Genomic DNA, 25,882 nt, shown 5'->3' with positions numbered 1-25,882 from the left:
AATTTTCAGATACACACACATGCACAACAAACAAACAAACACACTATAGCATTTTAAGCTAGTCCGTGAAGCAGACAACAATCAACTGCTGGATAGCTTGTTTGCTTGTTTGTTTGTTGATATCAGTGCCACTGCTTGTACAGGGTTTGCCTTTTACTGTTAACCATTGGCGCCGACGTTATGCGGAATGTGGTGGGGATAATGATGATGATGATGAAGGTAATGACTGAATGATTATTAATTACCGATTGTTGAAGAGTCCTATAGTGTGGATTTGGAAGAAACAGTCGGATACGGAGGGAGGGGGAAGGAAAGGGGTCTTTCTCTTCAAGTGTGTCGCCTGATTAAAGTGTACGTTTCGGAGCTAATTATCAGTGGTGGGAAGTACTTAAGTAAACATACTTTAAAGTACAACTTTTTTTGGGGGGGGGGGGTGTATCTTTATTTTACTATTTTTGACAACTTTCACTTTTACTTCACTTCATTCCCGAAGAAAATCATTAACTTTTTCCTCCATACATTTTCCCTCACACCTTAACATTAAAATTAATCCACTATACTGATGACGGATCATCTCCTAGAGAGATATTACCACCTAGGTCTGCAAACAGGCTATTGAGACGGCTTATTATGCTTATATAATAATAATAATAATGAGCTAAATCACTGATTGGGCACATCATTGAACGCATGTTGTTACACCATGAAACGCACTGAGGCAAACATGTTACTGACAGTAGCCTACTCAGTAATTTTTTTTTTACTCAATTAATTGAACATGAAATTGATTTCAAAATTATTGAAATAGTCTGTATAGGCCCATGTAGCCTATGTATCTATTAATGCAGTCATCTAGGTTTTAATTTCAAGCATAATTTTATCCTTCATTTGTTTTTTAACAATTGCAAATAACTTTGGCAACTTTGTATTTGTAGTCAACTTCATTCTAAAGTTATCAGTGGTCACATAGTCAGACAGATAAGTAGCCTAAACATCTTGATTCTATGTTTAGCGGAGATCTTCTGTGAATAAAGTGATGCGGAAGGGCAAAAAAAAAGTGTCTACCGATGCACTTTGGTTGCTCTACGAGTGGTCTGGATCACTCGTAGATGTGCAAAAGTTTTTAAGAGCCACGTTACTAGTGAAGGCTCTAGGAAACAGCTTGGATACTAAAGGTACATTTTAATGATGATTTTAACGCTATGAAAGCTCTAGGAAACGAAGCCCAGATCTTTTGCCAATAATTGGGCATCGCAGCCTTAGACTTAAGGTCAAGTTAGTACAACATCGGCCTGCATGCCCCTTTTCTATCCCTTTCTTATTAAGGAGAAACCGACACTTCATTTCACATTTAGGGTCAAACTCAAGTCGCATACCATCAAAGACCACCTTGTGTCCAGACTCCAGGTTTACTAACATCCAATCTATCAACGTCCCGATCTTGATGAATGTGGGAAAAAAGCGGCATGATAACAAATTTGATTTGTTTGGAGATTATAGACGGAGTGATTCACACCCTGCAGGTCAATGAGGTCTTTGTAAACTGGCAGCTGTGTTCATGAACTGCCTTTTTTTAATGGCGGAACAGGGTCAGAGGAACCGTTACTGTCCCAGGTTGTTTTGAGTACTTTGCAGAGTAGGCTATGTACCAAAAGCTGTTATCTTGATATCTTCAGAAGGCCTAGTCACAAGGACTCATGTGCTGCCTACAGTAACTTAGACAACAACACAGATGAATGATAATGAATCATGAATATATCTGTAATATAGCATGTTACAGTCATATTTGTTAGCTCCAAGTACTGACTCAAAAAATACAAAACAGTTACTGACGGGAAGCTGAGGATGACCCGGCAATTTGTTTTGGATTTTATAAGTCGGTAAAACACAGGCATCCTCCAGGTCCAACACAGCATCTAGGTAACATACTGGCAAGATGCACTGTCCCTATGCCACCCCTGTTTGTCAAAGCAACGACAGATTGAACTGAGCATCAGTGCTAGAGCTAACGTAGGACATTGAATTATCCTGTTTTTGTGTCACTCAGGACCCACAATCTCTACTTGTCTAACTTGTTTCTTGGGAAGATGAACACGTCTTCACTCTTTGGCTTAGCCTCTCCTAGCCTCTGCTAGTCTAGTCACCGCTAGCCTCTCTTAGCCTCTGCTAGTCTAGTCACCGCTAGCCTCTCCTAGCCTCTGCTAGTCTAGTCACCGCTAGCCTCTCCTAGCCTCTGCTAGTCTAGTCACCGCTAGCCTCTCCTAGCCTACCCACTCCTAGCCTCTGTTAGTCTACCCACTCCTAACCTAGCCTAGCCTATCCTAACCTAGCATAAGGCTTTAATAATGACCTTTTCATCAGGTTAAATTGGAGACATTTGATCCTAATGGTTGGGGAGAGACCTCAGCCAGGGTGTTGTATACACCAACACAAGGAAGTACAGAGGCTTTACAACTTAAATAACTATTTTACCTGGGGTTCAGTTTTATTTCGACAAACTGTTTACATCTGACAATACAGCCTAAGTATTCTATGATTAAATTTGGACAAATTATTTTCTCAGGCTTGAAGGTAGTAAAGCCACTGAAATGTAATCCTTCTGTTCTTATTACTACTACTACTACTTCAAGGTGTCTGCTTTCACCTCACAGGCTTGAAAAAAAAGTTATCTCCGGGGCCTCCATATTTTAACGTCTGGAAAAATTGGTTGACTTCTTGGGGCGTCACCCAGACTCACAGTGGCGCATATAGAGTTTCTCCCAACCACAACCACCATACCGTATCTTTTTTTAATCTAATTTTCTTTACTCTTTTTCTTCCCCCTTTCATTTCCTCCTGAAATTGATTTCTTCTTGTTTGGTTGGGAGAAACTCTATATGCGCCACTGTGAGTCTGGGTGACGCCCCAAGAAGTCGACCAATTTTACCAGACGTTAAAATATGGAGGCCCCGGAGATAACCTTTTTTTTCAAGCCTGTGAGGTGAAAGCAAACACCTTGAAGTAGTTGTTGAGTGGTAAGACAATATTATTCATTGTGGAGCCCACATTGTTTTACCACTCAGTCCTCACCGTGAGAAAGTGTGCAGGAGCAGTTCTGAAAGTATAACACAGCCCGCTGCCCTATATCCACTCCTCTGACAGGCAGGGGGGTTTCAAGGTTTTAACACCAATGCATCGATTGAGTGCAACTGAAATCTACTGGTCTACTGTTGTAGTCTTGAATGGGCCCTTGTTTAGGTTATATTACTAAAACTCTACATTGATATGGGTTGTTTGCTTGTATTGACTCCCACCAGCTAGTCCCAGCTGAATGAGTGATATTTCATATAGACTAATGGAATTGGACTAGACAGCATGAACCTGCAACTGAACCAAACCTTAACGGCCTGAAGAAGCCTTCACTGTGTAGTGTGTTTTTTCTGTGACTCTGTCCTAATAGCCAAGGTACTAGGCAGTGATGTACTGTAATGTAACTTAGTCAATGTGCTATGATGTCAACAGACTTTAAGGGGTTACCAAGCACACAACCACACTACTACACTACTACACTATCACACTATCACACTACCACACTACTACACTATCACACGATCACACTACTACACTATCACACTAACACACTACCACTACCACAATACTACACTATCACACGATCACACTACTACACTACCACACTACCACACTACTACACTACTAAACTATCACACTACCACTCTACCACAATACTACACTATCAAATGACGACACTACTACACTACAACACTACCACACTACTACACTACTACACTATCACACTACCACTCTACCACAATATCAAACTATCACACTACTACTCTACCACAATACTACACTATCAAATGACGACACTACTACACTACAACACTACCACACTACTACACTACTACACTATCACACTACCACTCTACCACAATATCAAACTATCACACTACTACTCTACCACAATACTACACTATCACACGATCACACTACTACACTACCACACTACCACACTACTACACTACTAAACTATCACACTACCACTCTACCACAATACTACACTATCAAATGATGACACTACTACACTACAACACTACCACACTACTACACTACTACACTACTACACTATCACACTACCACTCTACCACAATATCAAACTATCACACTACTACTCTACCACAATACTACACTATCACACTATCACAATACCTCACTACCACTACCACAATACTACACTATCACATGACCACACTACCACACTACTACACTACTACAATACTACACTATCAAATGATGACACTACTACACTACAACACTACCACACTACTACACTACTACACTACTACACTATCACACTACCACTCTACCACAATATCAAACTATCACACTACTACTCTACCACAATACTACACTATCACACTATCACAATACCTCACTACCACTACCACAATACTACACTATCACATGACCACACTACCACACTACCACACTACTACACTACTACACTACACCACACTATCACACTACCACACTACTACACTACACTACTACACTATCACACTACCACTCTACCACAATATCACACTATCACACTACCACTCTACCACAATACTACACTATCACACTACCAAACTACTACACTACTACACTACCACACTACTACACTACCACACTACTACACTACTACACTATCACACTATCACTACCACAATACTACACTATCACATGACCACACTACTACACTACCACACTACCACACTACACTACTACACAACCACACCACTACCCTACAACACTACTACACTACTACACTACCACACTATCACACTACTACACTACACTACTACACTACCACACTACCACACTACTACACTACACCACTACACTACCACACTACTACAATACTACACTAACACACTACCACTCTACTACAATACTACACTACCACACTATCACACTACCACACTACTACACTACTACACTATCACACTACCACACGACCACAACACTACACTATCACACTATCACACTACCACACTATCACACTACCACACTACCACACTAATACACTAGCACACTATCACACTACCACACCACACTACCACACTATCACACTACTACACTACCACACTACTACACTACAACACAAACACACTACTACACTACCACTCTACTACACTACTACACTACAACACAAACACACTACTACACTACCACTACGACACTACTACACTACTACACTATCACACTACCACTACCACAATACTACACTATCACATGACCACACTACTACACTACCACACTACTACACTACTACACTACCACACTATCACACTACCACACTACTACACTACACTACTACACAACCACACCACTCCACTACAACTAAACCACACTACTACACTACTACACTACCATACTATCACACTACCACACTACTACTACACTACCACACAACCACACTACTTTACTACCACACTACCACACTACACTAACACACTACTACACTACCACACTACCACACTACAACACTACCACACTACTACACTACTACACTACTACACTACCACACTACTACACTACCACACTAATACACTACCACACTATTACACTACCACACTACTACACTACTACACTACCACACGACTACACTACTACACTACCACACTACCACACTACTACACTGCTACACTACTACACTACCACACTACACCACTACCACACTACCACACTACTACACTACTACTCTACCACAATACTACACTATCACACTATCACACTACCACACTACTATACTACTACACTACCACACTACTACACTACAACACAAACACACTACTACACTACCACTCTACTACACTACTACACTACAACACAAACACACTACTACACTACCACTCTACTACACTACTACACTACAACACAAACACACTACTACACTACCACACTACCACACTACTACACTACCACACTACTACACTACCACTACCACACTACTACACTACTACACTATCACACTACCACTACCACAATACTACACTATCACATGACCACACTACTACACTACCACACTACTACACTACTACACTACCACACTATCACACTACCACACTACTACACTACACTACTACACAACCACACCACTCCACTACAACACAACCACACTACTACACTACTACACTACCATACTATCACACTACCACACTACTACACTACACTACTACACTACCACACAACCACACTACTTTACTACCACACTACCACACTACTTTACTACCACACTACACTAACACACTACTACACTACCACACTACCACACTAAAACACTCCCACACTACTACACTACTACACTACTACACTACCACACTAATACACTACCACACTATTACACTACCACACTACTACACTACCACACTACTACACTACTACACTACCACACGACTACACTACTACACTACCACACTACCACACTACTACACTGCTACACTACTACTCTACCACAATACTACACTATCACACTATCACACTACCACACTACTATACTACTACACTGTCACACTACCACACTACTACACTACTACACTACCACACTACTTTACTACCACACTACACTAACACACTACTGCACTACCACACTACCACACTATCACACTACTACACTACCACACTACTACACTACCACACTAATACACTACTACACTACCACACTACCACTCTACCACAATATCACACTATCACACTATCACACTACCACACTACTATACTACTACACTGTCACACTACCACACTACTACACTACTACACTACCACACTACTACACTACCACACTACTACATTACCACACTACCCCACTAGCACACTCCTCTGAAAACTATCACAGAGGCCAATGCTCCACACCCTGGAGAATAAGAGGATAGGCAAATGAGTAAACAATGAAGTAACACATTAGTCTGACGCTGAGTCTCTGGCATGACGCCACATTAAACCCCAATAAAATCTGCAACGCGTTCTCTCTCTCCCACATCACCTTGGCACAGGAGAGAGGGTGAGGACAGACTGAGAAGAGAGGGAGAGGGAGGGGGAAAAGGGAGAGGAGAGAGGGAGATGGAGAGAGGGAGAGGAGAGAGTAGAGAGTAAGAGGAGAGATGGAGAGGAGAGAAGGAGAGAAGGAGAGGAGAGAGGAGGGCAAGAGGGAGAGGAGAGAGGGGATGAGGAGAGGAGAGGGAAAGAGGGAGAGGAGAGATGGAGAGGAGAGAGGGAAAGGAGAGGGAGGATGAGAAGAGAAGAGGGAAAGATGGAGAGGAGAGAGAGGATGAGGAGAGAAGAGGGAGAGATGGAGAGGAGAGAGAGGATGAGGAGAGAAGAGGGAAAGAGGGAGAGGAGAGATGGAGAGGAGAGAGGGAGAGGAGAGGGAGGATGAGAAGAGAAGAGGGAAAGATGGAGAGGAGAGAGAGGATGAGGAGAGAGAAGGGAAAGAGGGAGAGGAGAGATGGAGAGGAGAGAAGGAGAGGAGAGGGAGGATGAGAAGAGAAGAGGGAAAGATGGAGAGGAGAGAGAGGATGAGGAGAGAAGAGGGAGAGAGGGAGAGGAGAGAGAGGATGAAGAGAGAAGAGGGAGAGAGGGAGAGGAGAGAGAGGATGAAGAGAGAGAGAGAGAGAGAGAGGGAGGATGAGAAGAGAAGAGGGAAAGATGGAGAGGAGAGAGAGGATGAGGAGAGAGAAGGGAAAGAGGGAGAGGAGAGATGGAGAGGAGAGAAGGAGAGGAGAGGGAGGATGAGAAGAGAAGAGGGAAAGATGGAGAGGAGAGAGAGGATGAGGAGAGAAGAGGGAGAGAGGGAGAGGAGAGAGAGGATGAAGAGAGAGAGAGAGAGAGAGAGAGAGAGAGAGAGAGAGAGAGAGAGAGAGAGAGAGAGAGAGAGAGGGAGAGGAGAGAAGGAGAGGAGAGAGGGAGAGGAGAGGGAGGATGAGAAGAGAAGAGGGTAAGATGGAGAGGAGAGAGAGGATGAGGAGAGAAGAGGGAGAGAGGGAGAGGAGGGAGAGGATGAAGAGAGAGAGAGAGAGAGAGAGAGAGAGAGAGAGGGAGAGGAGAGAAGAGAAGAGGGAAAGATAGAGAGGAGAGAGCGGATGAGGAGAGAAGCGGGGGGGAGAGAGGAGAGAAGAGGGAAAGAGGGAGAGGAGAGAGAGGATGAGGAGAGGAGAGGGAAAGAGGAAGAGGAGAGAAAAGATGAGGAGAGAAGAGGAAAAGAGAGAGAGGAGAGAGGATGAGGAGAGGAGAGGGAAAGAGGAAGAGGAGAGAGAGGATGTGGAGAGAGGAAAGAGGAAGAGGAGAGAGAGGATGTGGAGAGAGGAAAGAGGAAGAGGAGAGAGAGAGAGAACAGACATGTTAATGGGGTTAATGCCTGACGAGTGATGTCATGGAAAAGTTGCCGCTCACCGACATCCGCCCCTCTCTTCCACCTCGTTGGGCCACGTGGGGGCGATGGATGGCCGTTCCCACATCTTCCGTTTCCACTGACTACACACACATACGCCACCCCCCCTTCCTTTCCACCACTCTAAGAATTTCCATGTGTTTCACTCCTGATATAAGTTAATCAGGCTCACATTTTAAAGAGAGTAGTCTAACAGTACTCTTAACACAGCACTTTGAGCCGAACTCTGTGTGTGTGCTTGCGTGCGTGCTTGCGTGTGTATGTGTTTGTGTGTGTGTGCATGTGAGCGTGTGTGTGTGTGTGCATGTGAGCGTGTGTGTGCGTGTGTGTGTGTGTGTGTGTGTGTGTGTGTGTGTGTGTGTGTGTGTGTGTGTGTGTGTGTGTGTGTGTGTGTGTGTGTGTGTGTGTGTGTGTGTGTGTGTGTGTGTGTGTGTGTGTGTGTGTGAGTGTGCAGGAGTGTGAAGGAGTGTGCAGGAGTGTGTGTGTGCATGTGAGCGTGTGTGTGTGTGTGTGTGTTTGTGCAATTTTTGGAGGGGAGTGCCTACATGGGCACCACGGATGGTTATGAATACTTCAGAGTGCACGTTACATTTTATCCAATAGGACCAGACAAGTACATGTGGAAAATTCTAATTTTCAAACATATTTTTGACGCATAAACTATTAAATCATAGCACCAACTAGGTAATTTATTCTAATCCACATGAATGAACTCGGGGAGCAGTGTTTGGTCAAAACACATCTGGCACATTCCTTAAAGATCATACATATTTAAAATATGTTAATAGGCCATGGAATATATGCAATATGAAGTTACAAAATGGATATTAGAAATCTGTGCTTTAGAACTCATGAAAAAAACATACCGCTCACTAATTATTCTGGAAAATAATCAATTGCAAAACATCTTCTCGCAGTCAAAATATAGCTGTGAAATTAGCGTTCTGTGTTAGCATAAACTCGGTTGGGAGGCTGCAGTGTGCAGTGTTTTACGCTGTTGTCGGCTATGCATCTCAACCAACCAGAATTTCCTGTGACTTTCGTCCTCTTTCATCATGTTACCGAGGCGATAATGAGCACAGACCTCTCTCTCTATACGCAAATCTGTGGAATGTTGAGTTCTAATACCAAAGACAGTTGATTTACCAAGATGTTCAACTGCAGGTAGCTCTGAGAGAGAGGACCAGTGATGGGGGGGGGGGGGGGGGGGCGTGCACAGGCATACTGTATGTGCGCACACACACATGCACACACACACACACACGCACGCACACACACATTTGCATCCAGGCATGGAATGAGGCATGGGAGCATGAGACTAGGCAACCAGGGCAGATCTAGAGCATGATAAGAGCAGGTAACATAACGACACGAAAGATGGCTGACTTACAGTGAACTTACTTCCTGGATTTCTTCACATTTTATTGTGTTACAATATGGCTCAACAAATCACATAATAATTTACATGGACATACTAAGGGTAGTAGGGGTTGACATGATTTTTGAATGACTAACTCCTCCTCTGTTCCCATACATAAAACATATGTAAGGTCCTTGAGTCAAGTATTGAATTTCAAGCACATATTCAACTCCCACGACCAGGAAGCTTTTTCAGTGCCTCAAAAAGAAGGGTGGTGATTGGTAGATGGGTAACAATAACAAATCAGACATTGAATATCACTTTAAGCATGGTCAAGTTAATAATTATGCTGTGGATGATGTATTAAACCACCCAGACAAATCAGACACAGTCGTCCTTCTCAACTGAGCTGCAGGACAGGAATGAAACTTCTCAGGGATGTTACCATGAGGCTATTGGTGATTTTAAAACAGCTACAAAGTTCAATGGCTGTGATAGGAGAAAACTGAGGATGGATCAACAACATTGTAGTGACTCCACAATACTAACCTAAATGACAGAGTGAAAAGAACAATATAAATATACAGAATATTCCAAAACATACATATTGTATGAATATGTGCAACAAGGCACTAAAGTAATACTGCAAAACAACAGCAAAGGAATACAGTTTTTGACCTAAAGCCTTTTCTTTGGGGCAAATCTGTTACAACACCACTGAATAACTGCCTCCTTATTTACAAGCATGGTGGTGGCTGCATCATGGTATTGGAATTCCTGACATCGGCAAGTACTGGGGAGTTTTTCAGGATGAAAAAAAAACCATGATGGAGCTAAACACAGGCAAACCTACTTCAGTCCGCTTTACACCAGAGACTTGGAGAGGAATTCAACTTTCAGCAGGACAATAACACAAGGCCAAATCTACACTGTAGTGAATGTTCCTTGAGTGGCCAAGTTACAGTTTTGACTTAAATCTTCTTGAAAATCTATGGCAAGACTTGAAAATTAAATCAAATCACATTTTATTGGTCACATACACATGGTTAGCAGATGTTAATGCGAGTGTAGCAAAATTGCTGTCTAGCCATGAGCCCCAACATATTGACAGAGCTTGAAGAATTTTGAAAAGAATAATGGGCAAATATTGCACAATTCAGGTGGGCAAAGCTCTTAGAGACTTACCAAAAATAATCACAGCTGTAATCGCTGCCAATGGTGTTTCTAACATGCGTTGACTCAGGGAGATGAATACTTATGCAATGACTATATTTGAGTTATACTATTTTTATCAATCTTCATTTTTTTGTTTGTAATTGTTCTTCTACTTTGCCATTGGAGTATTTTGTGTAGATTGTTGATTTTTAAAAAAGTCAAATAAATACATTTTTATCTCACTTTGGAACACAACAAAATCCAAGGGGTGTGAATGACTTTGCAAGGCACTGTATGGATTTATTTATTTAGGCAGTTTTAAAAAAAGATTGTGATATGTAATTGATATAAGTGAGATTGTATGCTTAGTTTAGTTACTTCAGTAGCTGTTCATATAAAACGAGCCCTGCATATCAAATGTGGTCCTCTGTAGCTCAGTTAGAAGTCGATAGCGCTTGCAGTGCCAGGATAGTGGCTTCCACCCGTACGATACATGCATACACACATGAGTTGCTTTGGATAAAACCGTCTACTGAACGTGATATAGTAATTCATTATATATTAAATATCTTCTGTAATGATAAAAATCTGATTAGCAGGATCACCAAATCTCAAATCAAATCACATTTTATTGGTCACATACACATGGTTAGCACATGTTAATGCGAGTGTAGCGAAATGCTTACGCTTCTATTTCTGACAGTGCAGTATGGTCTAACAAGTAATCTAACAATTCCCCAACAACTACCTTATACACACAAATGTAAAGGGAGGAATAAGAATACATACATATAACTATATGGATGACTGGCATGGGCATGGTGTAATAGAGGTGTTTTGGTGTATTGATCTACAGTGGGGCAAAAAAGTATTTAATTCAGCCACCAATTGTGCAAGTTCTCCCACTTAAAAAGATGAGAGAGGCCTGTAATTTTCATCATAGGTACACTTCAACTATGACAGACACTGTACCTCTGGAATGGCACGTACTTGATTCCATGCTTAGAGATAGGCAGAGGACAGTAGTGGGCTGTTGTCAGACAGTCAGTCAATCAACATCATTAGAACGACACTATAAATGGTCACCAACAATGGACGGTACAGAGAATCCCATGTGTCGTCTGTGAACTTCTCCAAATACTACAGGAACATTATGCACATCTCTGTATACTTCAATAACACGTTGATGCCTCCGCTACTTCAAGACAGCAGCTTAAACGGATATAATATTTCCCAGTCTTTTCTGTCAAGAATGAAGTACCAATAGCTCAAGTCAACACATGGTCATCTGAACACATTTAAAAACTGAAAATCGTGATCCTGCCATTAAAAACAAAAGACTCCTCTCTAAAAGACTACCGCTTTAACAATTATCAAGCCAGAGGAGACAACAACCAATTTGACATTGAGAGAAACTGTAGAACTAACACACGTAGCACATAATATAATAGTGTAGTAGTGTAGTATAGTAATATTATAATAGTGTAGTAGTGTAGCATTGTAATATTATAATAGTCTAGTAGTGTAGTATAGTAATATAACAGTGTAGTAGTGTAGTAGTGTAGTATAGCAATATTACAATAGTGTAGTAGTGTAGCATTGTAGTATTATAATAGTCTAGTAGTGTAGTATAGCAATATTACAATAGTGTAGTAGTGTAGCATTGTAGTATTATAATAGTCTAGTAGTATAGTATAGCAATATTACAATAGTGTAGTAGTGTAGCATTGTAGTATTATAACAGTGTAGTAGTGTAGTATAGCAATATTACAATAGTGTAGTAGTGTAGCATTGTAGTATTATAATAGTCTAGTAGTGTAGTATAGCAATATTACAATAGTGTAGTAGTGTAGCATTGTAGTATTATAATAGTCTAGTAGTGTAGTATAGCAATATTACAATAGTGTAGTAGTGTAGCATTGTAGTATTATAATAGTCTAGTAGTGTAGTATTGCAATATAACAGTGTAGTAGTGTAGTATAGCAATATTACAATAGTGTAGTAGTGTAGCATTGTAATATTATAATAGTGTAGTAGTGTAGTAGTGTAGTATTATAATAGTCTAGTAGTGTAGCATTGTAATATTATAATAGTGTAGTATTGTAATATTGTTGTGTAGTAGTAGTGTAATATTGTAATAGTGTAGTATAGTAATATTGTAGTATTGTAATTTGTATTAGTGTAGTATTGTAATATTGTTGTGTAGTAGTAGTGTAATCTTGTTATATTGTAGTGTAGTAGTAGTGTAATATTTTAATATTGTAGTAGTGTAATATATTAGAAGTGTACTATTGTAGTATTGCATTGTATTATAGTATTATTGTGGTATAGTACTGTCTTATTATTGTAATAATGCAGTAGTATGTACTATTGTAATAGTTTAGTATTGTAAGTAGTGTAGTATTATAATAGTCTAGTAGTGTAGCATTGTAATATTATAATAGTGTAGTAGTGTAGTATTGTAGTATGGTTATATTGTAGTATTGTAGAATTCAGTAGGGGCATGCTGTAGTAGTGTAGTATTGCACTATTGTAGTAGCGTACTATTGTAGTAGTGTAGATTTGTAATATTTTAGTGTGGTATTATAATATTGTAGTGTTGTTATACAGTAGTATTGTAGTAATGTTGGTATATTGTAATAGTGTATTGTATATTGTGTAATGGTGTAGTAGTCTAGTATTGCAGTAATGGTGTATTGTAGTAGGGTAACATTGTTGTATTGTGGTAGGGTCATATTTTAGTAGTGTAGTATTGTAATATTGTAGTTGTGTAGCATTGTAGTATTATAATAGTGTAGTAGTGTAGTATAGTAATATTGTAGTTGTGTAGTACAGAAGCATTGTCATATTGTAGTAATGTAGTATTTTAATATTGAAGCATTGTTGTATTGTAGCAGTGTAACATAGTAGCATTGTCATATTGTAGTAGTGTAATATTGTATTGGTGTAGTATTTTAATATTGTAGTGGTGTAAAATTGTAGTGTTGTAATATTGTAGTATTGTGGTATAGTCCGTTTACTATACTGAGGTAGTGTAGTATTTTAATGTTGATTTTTAAATGATGTAGTATATAATATTGAGGTATTTTATTATAGTGACATTGTAATATTGTAGTATTGTAGTAGTGTAGTATTGTAATACTGTAGTTGTGTAATGTTGTAGTAGTGTAATATTGTAATAGTGTAGTATAGTAATATTGTAGTATTGTAATTTGTATTAGTGTAGTATTGTAATATTGTTGTGTAGTAGTAGTGTAATCTTGTTATATTGTAGTGTAGTAGTAGTGTAATATTTTAATATTGTAGTAGTGTAATATATTAGAAGTGTACTATTGTAGTATTGCATTGTATTATAGTATTATTGTGGTATAGTACTGTCTTATTATTGTAATAATGCAGTAGTATGTACTATTGTAATAGTTTAGTATTGTAAGATTGTGGTATTGTAATATTGTAGTAATTGTAGAATTGTAGTATAGTATTGCAGTACTCCAGTACTGTAGCAGTGTAGTGGTGTATTATTGTAATAGTGTAACATTGTAGTATTGTAATATTGCAGTAGGGCAGTATTGTAACATTGTATTATTGTAATATTGTAGTATTGTAGTATTGTCATATTATGATATTGTAGTAGTAACATTGTAGTATTGTGGTAGTGTTGTATTGTTGTATTGTAATATTGTATTTGTATAGTATTGTAATATTGTTGTATTGCATTATTGATACAATTGTATTATTGTAGTATTATTGTAATATAAAATATTGTTTTCTTTTATCAGGCCCTGTTGTGTCTGCCTGCCTGTTTTGAAGCAGTTAATAGATGTAACACACACACACACACACAGAGAGAGAGATATGTAGAATGACAAGACAAAGAGTTTGGGCAAGAGAATGGCGAGAGAGAAAGAGAAAGGGCCCCGGGGGCCAGTGCTGCCAGTCATGTCATTCCCTTCACAGCAGCCAGTCAGGCCACCCCTAAATAAGGCTGCTCAGTCAGGCCACCCCTAAATAAGGCTGCTCAGTCAGGCCACCCCTAAATAAGGCTGCTCAGTCAGGCCACCCCTAAATAAGGCTGCTCAGTCAGACCACCCCTAAATAAGGCTGCTCAGTCAGGCCACCCCTAAATAAGGCTGCTCAGTCAGGCCACCCCTAAATAAGGCTGCTCAGTCAGGCCACCCCTAAATAAGGCAGTTCAGTCAGGCCGCCCCTAAATAAGGCAGTTCAGTCCGGCCACCCCTAAATAAGGCTGCTCAGTCAGGCCACCCCTAAATAAGGCTGCTCAGTCAGGCCACCACTAAATAAGGCTGCTCAGTCAGGCCACCCCTAAATAAGGCTGCTCAGTCAGGCCACCCCTAAATAAGGCAGTTCAGTCAGGCCGCCCCTAAATAAGGCAGTTCAGTAAGGCTGCTCAGTCAGGCCACCCCTAAATAAGGCTGCTCAGTCAGGCCACCCCTAAATAAGGCAGCTCAGTCAGGCCACCCCTAAATAAGGCAGCCCAGTCAGGTAGTTTCTACATAAGGCAGCCCAGTCAGGCCACCCCTACATAAGGTAGCCCAGTCAGGCCACCCCTACATAAGGCAGCCCAGTCAGGTAGTTCCTACATAAGGTAGCCCAGTCAGGTATTTCCTACATAAGGTAGCCCAGTCAGGCCACCACTACATAAGGTAGCCCAGTCAGGCCACCCCTACATAAGGTAGCCCAGTCAGGCCACCCCTAAATAAGGCAGCCCAGTCAGGTAGTTAATAAATAAGGTAGCCCAGTCAGGCCACCACTACTTAAGCCAGCCCAGTCAGGTAGTTCCTAAATAAGTGACTTACTGTATAAGCATTTATTGATGTAAGTCTAGCGTCTGTTCCCGAGGTCTGTGGCTCTGGATGTAATTAGCAGTGGTGGGAAATGTACTCAATTGTCATACTTGAGTAAAAGTAAAAATACCTGAATATAAAATGGCCCAAGTTAAAGTGAAAGTCACCCAGTAAAATACTACTTGAGTAAAAGTCCAAATGTATTTGATTTTAAATATACTTAAGTATCAAAGTAAATGTAATTGCTTACATGAAATTAAGTATCAAAAGTAAAAGTATAAATAATTTCAAATTCCTTATAAGCAACGGATAGCCAGGGGCACACTCCAACACTCAGACATAATTTACAAACAAAGCATGTGTGTTTTACTATTTTCTACACAATAATAGGGAAAAATCTAAACTATGAAATAACACATATGGAATCACGTCGTAACCAAAAAAGTGTAAAACAAATCCAAGTATATTTTAGATTTGAGATTCTTCAAAGTAGCCACCTTGCCTTGATGACAGCTCTGCACACTCTTGGCATTCTCTCAACCAGCTTCATGAGGTAGTCACATGGAATGCATTGTTAAACATTTATTTGCGGAATTTCTTACCTTCTTAATGCGTTTGAGCCAATCAGTTGTGTTGTGACAAGGTAGGGGTGGTAAATAGAAGATAGCCCTATTTGGTAAAAGATCAAGTCCATATTATGGCAAGAACAGCTCAAATAAGCAAAGGGAAATGACAGTCCATCATTACTTTAAGACATGAAGGTCAGTCAATGCAGAACATTTCAAGAACTTTGAACGTTTCTTCAAGTGCAGTCTCAAATGATCAAGCGCTATGATGAAACTGGCTGTCGTGAGGACCGCCACAGGAAAGGACATATTCCCCCTCAGGAGACTGAAATGATTTGGCACGGGTCCTCAGATCCTCAAAAGGTTCTACAGCTGCACCATCGAGAGCATCCTGACTGGTTGCATCACTGCCTGGTATGGCAACTACTCGGCCTCCGACCGCAAGGCACTACAGAGGGTAGTGCGAACGGCCCAGTACATCACTGGGGCCAAGCTTCCTGTCATCCAGGACCTCTATATTAGGCGGTGTCAGAGGAAGGCCCTAAACTTTGTCAAAGACTCCAGCCACCCTCCCCCTCTTTACACCACTGCTACTCTGTTGTCATTTATGCATAGTCACTTAAATAAATCTACCTGCGTGTACAAACTACCTCAAATAACCGGTGTCCGCTCACATTGACTCTGTATTGGTACCCCCCTGTATATAGTCCCGCTATTGTTATTTCACTGCTGCTCTTAAATTACTTGTTACTTTTATCTCTTATTCTGTTTTTTTTTTTTACTTCATTGTTGGTGAGGGGCTCGTAAATAAGCCTTTCACTGTAAAGTCTACACCTGTTGTATCCGGCACGTGACTTATAAAATGTGATTTGATTTGATTTGCAGAGGATAAGTTCATTTGAGTTACCAGACTCAGAAATTGCTGCCCAAATAAATGCTTCACAGAGTTCAAGTAACAAGTAACAGACACATATCAATATCAAATGTTGAGAGGAGACTGTGTGAATCAGGCCTTCATGGTCGAATTTCAGCAAAGAAACCACTACTAAAGGACATCAATAAGAAGAAGAGACTTGCTTGGTCCAGGAAACATGAGCAATGGACATTAGACCTGTGGAAATCTATCCTTTGCTCTGATGACTCCAAATTTGAGATTTTTGGTTCCAACCGCCGTGTCTTTGTGAGACGCAGAGTAGATTAACGGATGATCTCGGCATGTGTGGTTCCCACAGTGAAGCATGGAGGAGGAGGTGTGATGGTGTGGGGGTGCTTTGCTCATGAGAATGTCTGTGATTTATTTAGAATTCAAAGCACACTTAACCAGCATTGTTACCACAGCATTCTGCAGCGATACGCCATCCCATCTGGTTTGCGCTTAGTGGGACTATCATTTCTTTTTCTACAGGACAATGATCCAACACACCTCCAGGCTGTGTAAGGGCTATTTGATCAAGAAGGAGAGTGATGGAGTGCTGCATCAGATGACCTGGCCTTGACAATCACCCGACCTCAACCCAATTGAGATGGTCTGTGATGAGTTGGATGGCAGAGTGAAGGAAAAGCAGCCACCAAGTTCTCAGCATATGTGGGAACTCCTTCAAAACTGTTGGAATAGCATTCCAGGTGGCTTCCTCATTAAGCTGATTGAGAGAATGCCAAGCTGTCATCAAGGCAAAGCGTGGCTACTTTTAAGAATCTAAAATCTAAAATATGTTTTGATTTGTTTGACACTTTATTGGTTACTCCACGATTCCATATGTGTTATTTCATAGTTTTCATGTCTTCACTATTATTCTACAACGTAGAATATAGTACAAATAAAGAAAAACCCATTGAAGGAGTAGGTGTTTTGACTGGTACTGTATGTATCAACACATGGTCTAACGAAGCACTTAACGAATGTTCTCTCTACGTGTTTGTTCGGCAGTTTTTTTTTTTTTACTTCGCTCATAAATAACGATGCATCTGGTAGAATCATCTCAGTGGTTAAGTTTCCTTGAAACTGGGAAACAAGGCCCTGATCTGATTGGTCAAAAAAACAATTACTGAAAAAAAAGATACAGGCCTTCTATTTTTCTGACTACTGGCTATTTCAGATGTACGCACCAACTACTGACTATTTCAGATGTACGCACCAACTACTGACTATTTCAGATGTACGCACCAACTACTGACTATTTCAGATGTACGCACCAACTACTGACTATTTCAGATGTACTCACCAACTACTGACTATTTCAGATGTACTCACCAACTACTGACTATTTCAGATGTACTCACCAACTACTGACTATTTCAGATGTACTCACCAACTACTGACTATTTCAGATGTACTCACCAACTACTGACTATTTCAGACGTACGCACCAACTACTGACTATTTCAGATGTACTCACCAACTACTGACTATTTCAGACGTACGCACCAACTACTGACTATTTCAGATGTACTCACCAACTACTGACTATTTCAGATGTACTCACCAACTACTAACTATTTCAGATGTACTCACCAACTACTAACTATTTCAGATGTACTCACCAACTGTCAGCATTTGTTTTGGTTTTTTCCCTTCGGGGACTGATTTGTAAAGCACCTGGAAACAGTAGCCTACTTTTCTCTCTCCACACGTCAGTTAAATATGTTGCTTCTGTTTTCCCCAAGGACACCAAGACACTTTGCATCCGCCAGGATCACCATGCAGTAACATCTAACTGATATTTGAGCGTGTTGAAATAATTGTGGAGCTGATTAACCAAAAGCTCATTTGAATTTCCCTCTTGCACAAATTCTCTAATTTGGTTCTCAGTTGAAAGAGTGTATTCAAATATTTCACTGCTCTGAATTACAAACGTGGGCCCTGCCTGCACTCTATGGCGCTTACAGTTTGACTCCTTAACTGCACCCTTTCAAAAGACCGCTTTTTGATGGATTTTGATAGTGTGATTAATTCATGCTTTTTTTTATCAGAGTTTAACTTCTGTTGACTTTCTAATTGCCTCTCCAAGCAGGCAGGGGTTATTTTTCTTCATAACTCTTTTGACAACAAACACGGGCTGTTTTGGCCAGGAAAGCCCAGAGAAAGCAACTGGTTGTGTTTGTGTGTGCGTGTGCGGGTGCCTGTGCGTGTGCGTGTGCGTGCGCGCGTGTGTGTGTGTGTGTGTGTGTGTAGGTGTGTGTGTGCACATCTTGAGTGAATAATGTAATAGAACGTGGGGCAGCCAGGTTACACTAGATCGACTTCAGTTTTCAACGTTTCTCTAGGTCCCCAGGATGACAGGAGAAGTCTTCACGGGTTCAATCCCAGCGCTAGGCACTCATTTTTATTTGTTCTGTTTCAACCTTATTCCAAACCTTAACAATTACCTTAACCAATCAGAAGGAATGCCTAAACTTAACCATAAAAATGTGAGATATTGTTGGGGACCTGGCCTGACAAAGAGAGAGAGAGCAGAGCAGTCCACAAACAAGCATGAACGGAGCAGGAGGAGAGCGTTGCCAATGTAGCCTTTTAGACAAGGGGCTTGGTTGACTGTAAAAAGCTCCACAAAGACAGGGGGGGAGAAGAAATGAGAGGAGGAGGAAGAGGAGGATAGAGCATGGAGAGCACCTGAGATCAGATCAGTTGGCTACAGTGATGGGTGTCTCTGTAGCTCCTGAAAGGGCCCAGGCTCCATTATGAGACCCAAGATCAAGGGGTTAAAAAAAGACAGAGGAGAAGAAACAAGAATGCCACACTGGCTTGTCTGTATTCTCTGTTTAGTAACAGAGGGACACACTGGCTTGTCTGTATTCTCTGTTTAGTAACAGAGGGCCACACTGGCTTGTCTGTATTCTCTGTTTAGTAACAGAGGGACACACTGGCTTGTCTGTATTCTCTGTTTAGTAACAGAGGGACACGCTGGCTTGTCTGTATTCTCTGTTTAGTAACAGAGGGACACACTGGCTTGTCTGTATTCTCTGTTTAGTAACAGAGGGACACACTGGCTTGTCTGTATTCTCTGTTTTGTAACAGAGGGCCACACTGGCTTGTCTGTATTCTCTGTTTAGTAACAGAGGGACACACCAGCTTGTCTGTATTCTCTGTTTAGTAACAGAGGGCCACACTGGCTTGTCTGTATTCTCTGTTTAGTAACAGAGGGCCACACCGGCTTGTCTGTATTCTCTGTTTAGTAACAGAGGGACACACCGGCTTGTCTGTATTCTCTGTTTAGTTCATGTAGGGAGGCTTGTCTGTATTCTCTGTTTAGTTCATGTAGGGAGGCGTGTCTGTATTCTCTGCTTAGTTCATGTATGGAGGCGTGTCTGTATTCTCTGTTTAGTTCATGTAGGGAGGCGTGTCTGTATTCTCTGTTTAGTTCATGTATGGAGGCGTGTCTGTATTCTCTGTTTAGTTCATGTTGGGAGGCGTGTCTGTATTCTCTGTTTAGTTCATGTAGGGAGGCGTGTCTGTATTCTCTGTTTAGTTCATGTAGGGAGGCGTGTCTGTATTCTCTGTTTAGTTCATGTAGGGAGGCTCTAATAAAAAGACACCATGTGCCAACTGAGAGCCTACAATTAACAGATCAGGGTGATAAAGAGGTTGCATGGCTGCGAGGCAAGTCCCCCCCCCCCAGGCCCCCCAGGCCCCGAGGCTCCGTAGGCAGAGGGGAGTGGGCTCAGCACCGCTGATGAGGAGGCCAGATAATCTCCCCCCCCCCCCCACCGCAACCTATGTCCTGAAGCACCTTCAGCAAATACCTGCTCAATATTCTAGTACAGAGGGTATAGGGGGAGGGTGGGGGTGGGGGGTGGGGGCTGGGTGTTGGGGGGGCATGTGGCGCGTCTGCAGAGGGGAGATACACAAAAGCTGAGCGAAACAAAACCCGGAACATCTGCTAAAGCGATTGCGGGTAAATATGTTTGACAATTATTGTTTACAGTGACAGTGGTAACAGTTCACAAAATCAAACCCCATTTCTATTTGCAATGAAGCAGATGGGCCTACAGCGATCCATTAACGGGCTGTCAGGAGCTTAATTTTGAAGTTACTTTTATGTCTTTGCTTCGCCATTGCTCAAACGAAGCGTTCTTATTTGGGCTAATGATCGTTATCCATTTGATGGGTCTCAGTGAAGATACCCGGTGCTCATTGTGTCGTTTTGTATTAGCTTTTCAAGGTTCTCTCACTGCAAGTGTTTACAGTGGAATGGTGATTCCTTCCTTGAATCTGTAACTGTTTATCACACATTCTGTTATATTTTTGAGGGTGGAATCTGTTTCACTTGAAGGCACATCTCTGCAAAGACAATGATTTTTCTGTTTATTTGGATGCAAATGGAGAAATAGCCTCCACATTAGGGGGCATTTGGGTTGGTAACTTGTGAATAATTTGATCAACAACACAAATGATTAATAGCAACTGCTTGTTCATCCTCCCACTGTGTTTCTCCTGCTATCTAGTCTGCTTCAACACTACACCAAGGTACCAGCCATTAGATGCATGCAAAGCACTCAGTCTGAATACCACGTGCAAAACCACAGTCCTTAATCCAATAAATAGCAGTGGTTTTGAAAGTAGGGTGGTGGTGTCATGGGGGCTTTTACGTCTCAGTATTTATCGATGTGACGGGAAGGGCAGGAGGAGGTGAGCGGTGTACACACATGAAGATGAACACATTATCTACTGTTACACCTTGTCACTGTTCCTCCCCAACACTGTACATTCTAATGATGATCAATCAAAATGTGTTGAGGCATAATTAACCCCGGTCTCCCGTTGCTCTAATTGATGCTTATTAGAGGGCCTGTGTGATTCCATGACAAACACAAAGTAGAGGGAGAGAGAGAGATGGGAGAGAGAGACTTGGGGGGAGAGGGGGAGAGAGAGAGAGAGAGATGGGAGAGAGAGAGATCTGGGGAGAGAGAGGGGGAGAGAGAGAGATGGGAGAGAGAGAGAGATCTGGGGAGAGAGAGGGGGAGAGAGAGAGATGGGAGAGAGAGAGATCTGGGGAGAGAGAGGGGGGAGAGAGAGAGATGGGAGAGAGAGAGATCTGGGGAGAGAGGAGAGAGAGTGATGGGAAAGAGAGACCTGGGAAGGGAGAGGGAGAGAGAGAAGGAGGAAAGAGTGCTCTGATTGGTAAGCAACGTTCGGGAGCGATGTATACCAGGGTAACCAACACTTAATTATCAATGAGGTTTTAGCAACACTTTGAGAACCCCGGGGCACTGTTTCCTCTCAGTAATAGTAATGGCTCTTTTAATGGAACTTGTGTTAAACACAGTGCTGCCGCTCGCTAGCTGCTTGCGTTTGTCCCCACCAGTTGAGAATGCCATGATAATCTGGGTGATCATTTCGACACCATGACTTTTGAAAGTGGTTGAAGGCCGTGGTGGTGGCGTGAGATACGCAGGCCGCCGTGTGACGAAAGGAGTGACAGTCAGTGTTTAGTCACTGTGACTTTATCTAGGGTCATTGCTTAGCTCAAGACTCCAGGAGTAGTTTGAATGCTGTCAGACACTGCCTATGTGGTGTTGAATTTATATTTGGCTAATGAGTCAAGCATTTTAACTTCTGTATCCTGTTCAAAACATGCATTTTCACCTCTAGTTGCATGTACCAACAACAGTTTGAAACCTCGCTAACTAACTGACTGACAGACTAGTCCACCATTCCCATTCACAACATCAGTACTTCCTGGTTTAGCTAGCCAACGTCACACCATCATCCCCACTCATCTCCTTTCACCACTCAATATCTCCCAGTAGATAAAGCTTGTTGTGACTGATCTTTCACACATACAGCCCACCTCACACTTTGAGCAGTGTAGCGATGCGGGCTCGGCAATGAGCCGTATCCAGCCACTCATTTAGGGCACAATGCTGGAGGTGTGGGCTGGGGCCAGAGCTGAATGGGCTGGAGATGCATGGGCTGGGGATGGGGCTGAAGCTGGTTATGCAGCTGGTGACAAGGCAGGGGGCCTCCCGGAGCCAGGCGAGGCCCAATTTACCCACTTTGCTGGGGATCCTGTCATGAGGATCCTGGGTGAGTTCGAGGGAATCGGGGAAACCCTCCTCCTTCAACGCTGTTGTGATCTGGGTTAGCACATGCCAATCAGTCGGAATGGGATGACACGTGTGTGATGACACAGCTATAGAGCTCCTTCTCCTCTCACTGCCTAGCTGTGTCAAAGACAAGATGATGTCTCGATGGCCATGGCATTTCAATGTCAATGGGCACGCTAGGTTGGATTTATCGTGCAAGATTGACTGAGACGTTTGTCAAGTTTATTAGGTAGGTGTGATTTAGTCATAGAGCAGGAAACCTTCAAACAGGACACAGAAAATAACACACAATGATAAATCACAATTTTCACACATCCAATTTGATTATTAATTGTGATGACCCTTTTTGTTTGGATGGTAAAATCTTTCATAGTAACATCATTAGGCTACCGTTCAAGTAATTTTCAATGTTTCACACCAAATATCATTGACATGCTGTTCCTCCATCTAAAGAATGGGAAAATCAAAGTTCTGTGTTTTGACCCCCAAAAAAAGTATCCGCCATTTTTAAAATGGGCCTCTCACTTTCTAATTGGTTGTCAGGGAACTCTGACTGTCCCACAGTCAGTCAGACTAGCAGGAGGAAGGAAGAAATACTTCTGACAATTCACTGGCATGAAAGCCAGCCCCTCAAGCTAACAAATTCAGAGAGAAAATTACAGTTTTGCACATTTGTGTCAATATGCATGTCAAAAGGTAATTGTTGGAAATTGTTCTGCAATGTCAAGTCCTCTTGGAACTGTTTAGCCTGTGGTTAGATCTAACTGTTTCTTCTTACACTCAAGAGGTGGAAGCTACTCCTCCTCCCCCTCCTGTATAAGTTTCCTCTAGTAAGATAATCATTTTGAAATTCGTCATAAACAGTTATTACACATTATCAACCTCTTTCCCAGATACTGAAAATGATAATGAAATTTGAAATATAAACACAACATGCAAGGCCCACCCACCTGGGAGCCAGGCCCTGCCAATCAGAATACATTTATCCCCACAAAAGGGCTTTATTACAGACCAGAAATATTCATCAGCTGTCTGGGTGGCTGGTCTCAGACGATCCCTCAGGTGAATAAGCCGGATGTGGAGGTCCTGGGCTGGCGTGGTTACACCTGGTCTGTGGTTGTGAGGCCGGTTGGACGTACTGCCAAATTCTCTAAAACAACATTGGAGGCGGCTTATGGTAGAAAAATGTACATTAAATTATCTGGCAACAGCTCTGTTGGACATTCCTGCATTCAGCATGCCAATTGCTCGCTTCCTCAAAACTTGAGACATATGTGGCATTGTGTTGTGTGACAAAACTGCATATTTTAGAGTGGCATTTTATTGTCCCCAGCACAAAGTGCACCTGTGTAATGATCATGCTGTTTAATCAGCTTCTTGATATGCCTCACCTGTCAGGTGGATGTATTATCTTGACAAAGGAGAAATGCTCACTCACAGGGATATCAACAAAATTTGTTCACAAAATTTGAGAAAAATAAGCTTTTTGTGCTTTTGGAACATTTCTGGGATCTTTTATTTCAAGAAACATGGGACCAACATTTTACATGTTGTGTTTAGATTTTTGTTCAGTATATATCAAGTTATAAACAATTACAATTTGTTATAAGTACGTGCTTTATGAGGTCTTTTTAGGAGTAGATGATCAAAAGTCACTAGCCAAGTCATTCACTCTGGCCTCCTTTTGCACTGTTAGACAAGCATAAGGTATTCATTATGGCGCTAAACTCATTCTGCTCATGTCTTTCCTACAGGGAACTAGAGGATCATCTTTATCTGCACAGACAGGAGAAATTATGAAGATGGCCAAGAGAAGTATGAAGGCGATGAGGATGAAGACGACGATGATGATGATGATGGTGACGATGAAGAGGACAAAGAGGTAACCTAGTCAAGTGGCGAGGCCTCACCAGTGCTAATGTGAACAGGTTCTAATCTACAGCATAGAGAAGCCTTCACAACATACACGGGAGAGGGGTTTTGGGGCTTAGAGTCCACTCCACAGCTTCAGACAGCCCAGGTAGAGAGTGTCTTGGAGCGTCAGTGTAATGTAATTCGCAGCTTTAGTGTTCATTCAGATTCAAGTGGGAATTCGTCTTGGGCTCAATCACTGAAACACAAATATTTATACAGACTGTCCAAACAACAGGAAATAAAAGTAATTGGCAACTTGGAAAAAGACAATTGTGGAAAACATCAGTGGAATACATCAATATACTCTTCCCATTCGGCGTTTAAAAGGGAAAGGAGGATCCCTAGTCTTTAGAGTGGAAATGACTGTGTAAAGGTGTTACAGGCCTATCTTACTGGAGGAAGTTTTAATCATCAACCTTAAAGGCAGACGTTAAAATGAGCTTCAGACAGAATGGTTGCTAAGCATTTTGTCTGACAGGTCCTTCTGACTGCTTGGGGGGGAAAGTCTGCATGTGTGTCTTCTCTGATCACATTTATCATGTAACTTGCTAAACAACTGAGCAATTGCATTATTGTATTTCCAGATACATGTATTTTTAAACTATCTTTG

Source organism: Oncorhynchus kisutch, linkage group LG18 (genome assembly GCF_002021735.2).
Source record: "Oncorhynchus kisutch isolate 150728-3 linkage group LG18, Okis_V2, whole genome shotgun sequence".
Lineage (NCBI taxonomy): Eukaryota > Metazoa > Chordata > Actinopteri > Salmoniformes > Salmonidae > Oncorhynchus > Oncorhynchus kisutch.
Note: the sequence above shows the minus strand (reverse complement) of the source record.